The sequence below is a fragment of the Chaetodon auriga genome, chromosome 20, assembly GCF_051107435.1.
Source record: "Chaetodon auriga isolate fChaAug3 chromosome 20, fChaAug3.hap1, whole genome shotgun sequence".
NCBI classification, from domain to species: Eukaryota; Metazoa; Chordata; class Actinopteri; order Chaetodontiformes; family Chaetodontidae; genus Chaetodon; species Chaetodon auriga.
The window spans coordinates 8,611,154-8,619,307 of NC_135093.1; positions in this window are offsets into that span (position 1 = coordinate 8,611,154).

An 8,154-nucleotide genomic window follows, 5' to 3' on the forward strand; every position below is an offset into this window, starting at 1 on the left:
GGCTTCTATTTGAAGTTGTAATGGTGTCAAAAAGTCAGGGCTGACTGACAGACGTCAGTCCCACAGGGCCTCATTAAAAACAGACCCACTTGACAAGGAAATAATTGAGCGCCGGCGACAACTCGGGGGCCCCTCCGCGTTTTTAGATGTTTTTATTTTCTTTTCATTATTAGCACCGAGCTATTATGTTCATTAAGAAATGGCATTAAAACAAGTTTTTAAAAGCGGGGAGAGGGAGGGAGGGGCAGAGGGAAGGCAGGATGCATGGAGGTGGGAAGATAACGATTTGTTTAGAGCCCCCGTCCTGTTTTATTATTTAAACAGGAGCACTGTCATGTGATACCTTGGCAGACGTCGGCTATCATCTGCCACTCCTCCCTTTTTTCCCCTCTTTTTCTCCTTTTTTTTCCCTCTTCACTCATCCCTCACTCCCCCCTCAGCTTTTATCTTCCCCTCCTCTGTCCATCTCCCTCTTTCTCCACCTGCCCGTCTCTCTCCCTCTCTTCATCCCTTTCTTTCTCTCCCTCTGAGCGGTGGGTGTCGTTGGAATATGAACTAGATTATTCATCAGTGCCCCCCCCCCCCCCCCCCCCCCCCAACGCCCCTCCACTGCTCCCCCCGCTCGCTGATTTGGTTTTCGACAAGCGTCTCACCGCAGAAGGCTGAGGATGAAAACTTGTCAAAAATAGGTTATATCTTATTCCAAGGGGCAACAATAGCAGCAGGTACAGACACCTTTTAATATTTAATTTAGACGGGTGTTAACCCTCCTTAAGTGACTGGTGCCGTGTCTTCCATACAGACATCAGGAGAGGAATGGGGGGGGGGGCGAGCAAGAGGGGAGAGCAGTTAATTATTTGATGTCTGGAAAGTGATTCTGAAGCTCCTGTTTGCCAGAGAGAAGCTTGAGTCTTTGGGTGTCCCCGTCCATTTCCTGCACCAACCACGTCCTCAGCCCGGCTGTCCTGCCCGAGCTGAAACATTTCCACCTGACTCACATTCAGCTCCTGGTACTGTAATGCTAACACGAGTCATCATACGGCGATGGTTTTTCGGTCTCTTATTTCATCAGAGGTCATTATTTTGCACCACCATCTTGCGTCAGGCTGTCTGGCTAACATCCTTCAGCCCAGCTCAGCAGCTACTCCTGTTCTCCCCGCTCCTTTCTAGTGGGTTTACATGCAAGTGGGGGAAAAAAAAAAAGGTTCCTCAACAAGGAACCTCTGATGCTCCACCACTGCAAAAAGCCCGATGTTTGTCAGCCATTTAAGACGAGGAGGGATTGTGACAAGTGTCGTTTGAGCTGTCTGTCCCCCCGGTGAAGGGCGGGCCTTAAACAGGATAAACAGCCCCAGTGGTGGGATCACGACGGGAGGGTGGGCCCTTCATCTCCAGGAGTGTCCATGATGCTGCCACCCCCTACCGCACACACACATATTAAAGGAGGCCCTGCGACAACAGCTACCCACGAAAAACCCACAATGGCGCTGTTTGAGAACTACAATGACTCTTCCACAGTTTGATTCAGCGCACACACAAAACCACTGTCGCACGTATGGTGGAGGCCCCCCAGTAAAAAGACACACACACGCTTTCTAGTGTATGGCCATGTTCTCCGTTTGTACACGCCACCAGTCCGAGCAGAATGGCTTTCTTTCTCTCCTCGGCCCTTTATCTGTCTTTTCTTTGGCCCCCATCAGCGCTGTCGACCATTTTAATGGTGTTTGTGCTCACAAAGAAATGACAATGCCCCCCATTATTTGAGGAAGTCACAGGGGCTGCAGTCATACATGCATGGATGTTTGTGTGCATGTGCGCGCAGGATGTGTCCCCCCGTGGTTGCGCTTGTGTAAAGGGCCACGTCGGATTGTCTGAATGCACAAATATCTGTCTGTCCATGCGTAATGTCCGTAACGTCCGGGATCTCCAGTTCATCCCGTTCATCAATCTAACCAATCAGACTCTGAGCTGCTCCTAAAACTATAAAGACTTTTGTGATCTCTGTCAGTGTCGCTGTCGTTTAGTGTGTCATTAAAGCAGTTCTGAATCTCAGTAAGCAAGACGCTGTGTCATAACTCGCATCTGCCTCCTCTAGCCGCCGTGTGCTGTCATTGAACACACAAAAAGGAACCTGACAGTACTCCTCGGGAACAAGCAGGGAGCTAAAGCCAGGAGCTGACATTTTCAAACATGTAGCAGTGCTGCCTGCCTGCTTTTTGATTTTAAGGGCACACCTAGGCTTGCACAGGAGACGCTTTAATGCTGGTTCGCCATGGAGACAATAGAAACACAAAGAGCCGGGTCAGAGCTAGGCTGAGCCAGGCTAAACCACTCAGCACACCTCCCCTCCTCCTCCCCCTCCTCCTCCTCTCCCCTCCATCTCCATCTCATCCTCCATCTCTCTCCCTGTAGAATACTGCCACAGCCTTTGAACTGAAATTAACACTTTACCACTACAAAGACATACAGTTGTAACCAGCAATGTCATTTGCATGAGAAAATGGAGCTGTGTTATTAGTGCAAAAGCTTTCCCTTACATTTATTTACTTATGTGCTAGTATTTGTGTGCCCTCTGACCTTTCAGCTCAATTCCACTGTGGCTTACTCACATGGAAATAAATGCACTGCCCATGTAGATGTTGAAGATTCAAGTGTCGTGTGTTGAATGGACTTCCCTCATACTCAAGCAAAAGCACACCAGCAGATTCATGACTGGTCTTCTCTTGCTGTCCATTTTAAAAGTGGGTGAATGATAGTAAGAGACAAATGAGGAGAAAAGCGGGCATGGGTGCGTAGGAGGCCAGGTTGCCTTGGAGGCGCTCAGTGGCCTGGACCTTCAGAGAGAGGAGGGTTTAGTCAGGCACCCTGTACAGTAATTTACTTTGCATATGGTGTCTTAGCAGACACGATTCTAAATTTCCAACTGGGAGGCATCAGTGGAGGAATCACTGTCTTCAAAAGACGGCCTGCCAGTCACGCTCCTCCCGTAGCCGGAGATCTGAGCGCGCACTGATAACCCGCGACATCTTTCTGGAAAAACGAGGAGTCGATCAGCTTTGATGGAGCACATCCGCCATGACAGGCTACTGAAGAGCTCGCTAATCAACTGGGGAGGGTAGGGGGGGCATCGCTTAGCATGACAGCACAGAGGAGAAGGGTGGTGGAGTGGGGGATGGATGGATGGATGGATGGATGGATGGATGGATGGATAGATGGATGGAGAAGGTGTGCTCTTGTTCGCTGTGAGGCAACCTCACCTCCTAGACATGCAGGTGGATGCAAGGGTGGCTGGATGAGGGGGAGACGGGAATGTGTGTTTGCATTGTCTGGTAAAAAGGGCACCCCCTCCAATACCCCCAGCAGCCTGTTAACTACTCCCCCCCTCTACGAAACCTCCGCCTCACATGGTTGGTGGCAATTAAATATTCATGAGAGGGCATCCAATCCCAGAGCTCGACAGCCCGGTTTCTCCACATAGGCCAGGAAGTGGAATTGGATTCTTATGAGGCTGTTGCATGGGGTCAATTGAATCCAAAGGTTACAGAACCTGTATGATGTCCTCTCGTATCCCTCCGCCTGTCTTAAAATAGTCCCACACTCGCCACGCACAGCACATGAAAGAATCCTGCTTCCTTATCTGTTTCTCATTAAAACACAGATGTTCAAGTTGTTTTCTCAGACTGTTTTGACCAGTTTATAAGCTGGATCAAGTGTCGTGTAGTTCGCATGAGCCCCATCGACTCACAGTTCATTCAACCGCCAAATTATGAACCAAAGTTTCCCTCGAATACCTTGTACACAACTGCTTCACGCACATACAGCCTTGCAAACACAAAGCTGCATCTCGGAAAACAGACAGGCTTACTGTACGCACACACTGGCTCAGGCTCGCACACAGAAAACACACACCTCCCTATTGAGACATATGGATGTGGCAACAAAATGCACAACTTTTTGTTCATCTCAAGGACTTGTGAGGGCCCCAGTGAACTGAGAGGCCATATTGATTTTCCCTCTTTTCATGCTGTGACTCTGGGATTACCCATTTTCTCATTCATTTTTAAAGACAACTCGTGAGATTCTTCCTTCCCCTTTTCTCTGTTTTTTCCTTTTTCCATCAACCCCCTCACCACCCCCCCCCCCCACCTTCCAACACACACATACGCACACGCCTCCACCAGCTCAGCAGTTGTACCCACCCCTTTTCCACAGCCAAGTCCCTCCTTGACCCTGAAAATTGTAATTCAGCCATAGATCACAGCTGCTGAATATTAGGGCTTACAAAAGCAGTTAAATAAAATATGTTGAAATCGTCCAATCCCAGAGGCCACGGCAGAAATTCTAATCAGGTGAGAGAAAGGGGAAGGAGTCAGCAGGGGGATTATGGGTAAAGAGAATCGTCTGGATATACCGGGCAAGAGTGAAGCGCTGACATAGAGGTGGGATTGAACCCAAATCATAGCAACCATAAGTGCGTCATGTGGTAGGATGGAACCTGTATCATGACCGCAGTTTTACTTGCCCAGAGATACCCAGAATACAAGGAATTCAAGCCTAATGTTTTAGGCTTCAATTCCTTTTTGAGTCATAATATTAAAAATATCCAAAGACAAAATGCAAGATTTAAATCAACTGCATCAACATAAATTCTATTTGTGTTTTATATTAATCAGAAAGATGTTTTAAAAAAGTATCACACTGTTATCTATAATTAGCACCAATACCAGCATTACCTCCAGCTAAAGGTCTTCAAAGTTGGCAGCTTGTTGTAACCTGCAGTGTCAACCAAACTATCTGCAAAATAATTGAGTCTCCGGGTATTAATGCACTCACTTTATGCTAAACAGGCCAACAACACTTTTGCCCTATAGGCCTTTGTCTGACCGGCGTAGGAGGAGGTCAAAACATATTAATTATTCTGTTGGCGTGCTTGTTAAAGTGAACCACAAAGGTTGACCCAACTGAGGATCATTCATGGGACAATGCTGCTTCAGATTATCAGATTTTATCTTATTTTTCCACAGAGAGAATTTCTCCAGCTGGTGCGAGTCCAACATGAACAGCTCCTAAAATACACAAAGGTACCGTGCACCAAAACAAATAGTCCTTCAAGTGTAAGTGGACGTCAAGCGACATTGATGTGATCAGAAAATCATCAACCTGCCTCGAACACGAGCGTGTGGCGAGCGTTCAGAAAACTTTTCACGCCTCCTCTCTTCATCGTTCCTGCCAGCGAGCAGCTCGGACTCAGCCACATGTAAAACGTCCGGACAGTCCGGAGAGGGGTGATTGATCGCACTTCAATCCCTCAGCGGTTCTCCAGACAAGGAGACGCTCGATTACACTCTGGGATCAAGATGCTGAATTCACACACACACACACACACACACACACACCCCTCCAGAGAGAGACAGAGTTAAAAAAAAAAATGTCCAGGGACCTTCGGCAGGCAAATTCTGCACACCACCCAACAGCAGTCTGGTTCTCAGGACTTTGCGCTTTTGTCTTTGGCAACCAAATAATGCATTCACCTTCATTCTGTCGCGTCTGAGCTGGTACAAAACAGCAGCAAAGCACGCTGGTCTTGATAGCTAAAACAAATGTAAATGAGCATTTTCCTTCCTCCAACCACAGCTAGGTGTGTTTACAGAGATAACGTAGAACGCTTCCTCGTCTGTGCAGAAGAGAGCAGTGGACTTCCAGATGAAGCCGAGTCTGGTAGTTTAAGGTAAACACAGCTAAACTGATCAAACCGTCTCTTTTTCTGGACGTTTGGCGGTACGGGAAGACTGACAGCAATCAGGCTTCTTCAGTTAGACCCTCACAGACGTATCGTGATGTGAACACAGTGTCTTCAAATGCAAATACAGGCTCTGTGCACACAGCTGGCATGAATGCGCCTCTAAAAATGTTTAATTTTCAGACGTGTTTTAGTTGTGATTAGATTTTTAGAAGCTAAAAGCTTCCTGGCCAAAGCAAAATATCTTCACCAGTTCAACACCTAAGTCTTCTTTACTTTGTGCTGCTTTGTGTTAAACCATTGATGACATGATAAAGTTAAACGTTCTGTGTTTACTACTTTTCCACGGCTCTTCAATTCTCTTCAAATGCATCACTGTGGATATAACCACTGCCTTCATATCTAACTGTTACAGCAAATATTTTGTCAATAGTACATAAGAGGAAACAGAAGCTCTTCTGCGCTTTGTCCTGTGGAGTGCTGCCTTTTTCCCTGACTTTGTGTTTGGGAAATATTTGTTAGAAGTGCTGACGAGTTTTAAACGTCGCACAGACTAAATAAGAAACACCGTGATGCCTTTCAGCGCTCAAGGTTGTGTTTGTCATACCTGCCGTTTAAGAATGAGTGATCGATCATGAAAGGTCGATCAAATATTTGGCCAGACTTTGAAAGCGCGTGGATTTATGTAGCATCCATCTTTTCTTTCTTTGTTTGTATATTGATATTGTGAAATCAGACTGAGCCACTGCAAGAACAAAAGCAATTCAGACCAAGTCAGACACACTCCGGCAGACATAAACACCTTTTACTTTGTCTCTTAAATAGCTGACTATTGAGATCTAATTTGTTTGGGCTGTTTTGCTGTTCTTCATCTCCTGCTGGCAACACATTCAAGTCTATACAAATAATAACAATTGTTTGCATACTCTATAGCCTATAAGTCTTTAACCTTGGATGTATCTGGAGGTTTTGTCACTGAAGAAATGTGGGGGACACAAAGGGTGGCAGGGGTATTCACCCCTGTGTGAACACAATAACAGCAAGGGTGCAGTGGTCAATGCAAAAGCACTCAAGCATTTTTGAAATGTACAGCTCATAGAAATGATGCCAGTGGACAAAATAAAAAAAAAAGAAAGAAAATCTGTTTGAGCTGAGTGAGTTTAATAAGACAAGCTGCTTATTCAACTCAGCCACTGTTTGTGCCCATTGAAATCAGATGCAATGCATGCTGAGCTGATGGCAGTGGTTGAAGGACAGGCTGTTTAGAAAGGCAATGATCTTACAGTTGCACACATGTAGTGCTTTTCAATGGATACTCATAGTGCTCATTAAAGTGAAAAAGTGTCTCATTTGGTGGGTTTTGTCCAAAACGGGACAATGGGATGGAAAAGTAAGTAAAAGTGGAAGATGGTGTAACTGAGAACTTTTTATTGTGTGTACCTGTCAGTCCTTAAAGAATGCAGGGAGGTCAGTAGCTGGAGTGCTCTTCCCATTAGCGTGCAGTGCCGTGTGATTGTGGTCTGGCCTTGGGCTCCTATTGGTGCAGAGTGGGCATGTGACCAATTGGTTCATTATGTTGGACTCACTTTCAGGTAGCATCCTCACTCTGTATTTCTCTATAGTGTGATATCAGGAGAGGTAGTGTCACAGAGGGGAGAGACATTCCTTCCCGGTGGTTGACTACAACCCATCATGTCATGCAATAAAAACTACAGTACCCATACTCTGCAGGGCAGTCAGGACAACGCTTGCTGCCCAGCTGAACTTTATAAGCTGGCGAGGGGATTGGAAGTGAAGGGAAACGGTTTAGCTAGCGAGGAACAGGTGTTTCCTTTTGCTACCCATCAGACAGCAGAAGAGAATTTTGATCTAAATACCTCTTTTGGTTTTGTTTATTTCTGCCTGCAAGAATTAAGTTGGGAAAACATTTCTTCATTTCTTACGCCCACGCCTCAAAAGCTCCAGGAGAGAAGCTCCCGACCTCTCAAGGCATCACAATACTCTTTGAGGTACGCATCGCCCGTGGTTGTCAGTGGAGATTAACAAAGTAAAACAGCGCTGGCTGTGTCAGTTAGGTGTCTTCAGGCATTGTCACGAGGGCCTGGTTACTTTTATTTGCACATAACGTGTCTGCAACCAGGATTCAGTCAGAAATCCGGTTATTCTTTGCAGTGATGAAGCTGTGTACTCATGTCCCTTTGCTGTTCTCACTGAAGATGACATTAAACTGGACAGGGACGTCATTGTGATGCTGTTTGGCCAGTCTGGATCGCACTGAGGTTGCGGTTGAAAGAACTTTTGTTGATGTTATCTGATCTAAGAGCGTTATCGTGCTTTTGCAACCTAGAAATGTTGATTATATATAACCTCATAAAATGTTTTACTTTCTAAACAGAAAAAGCCAATGATTAACA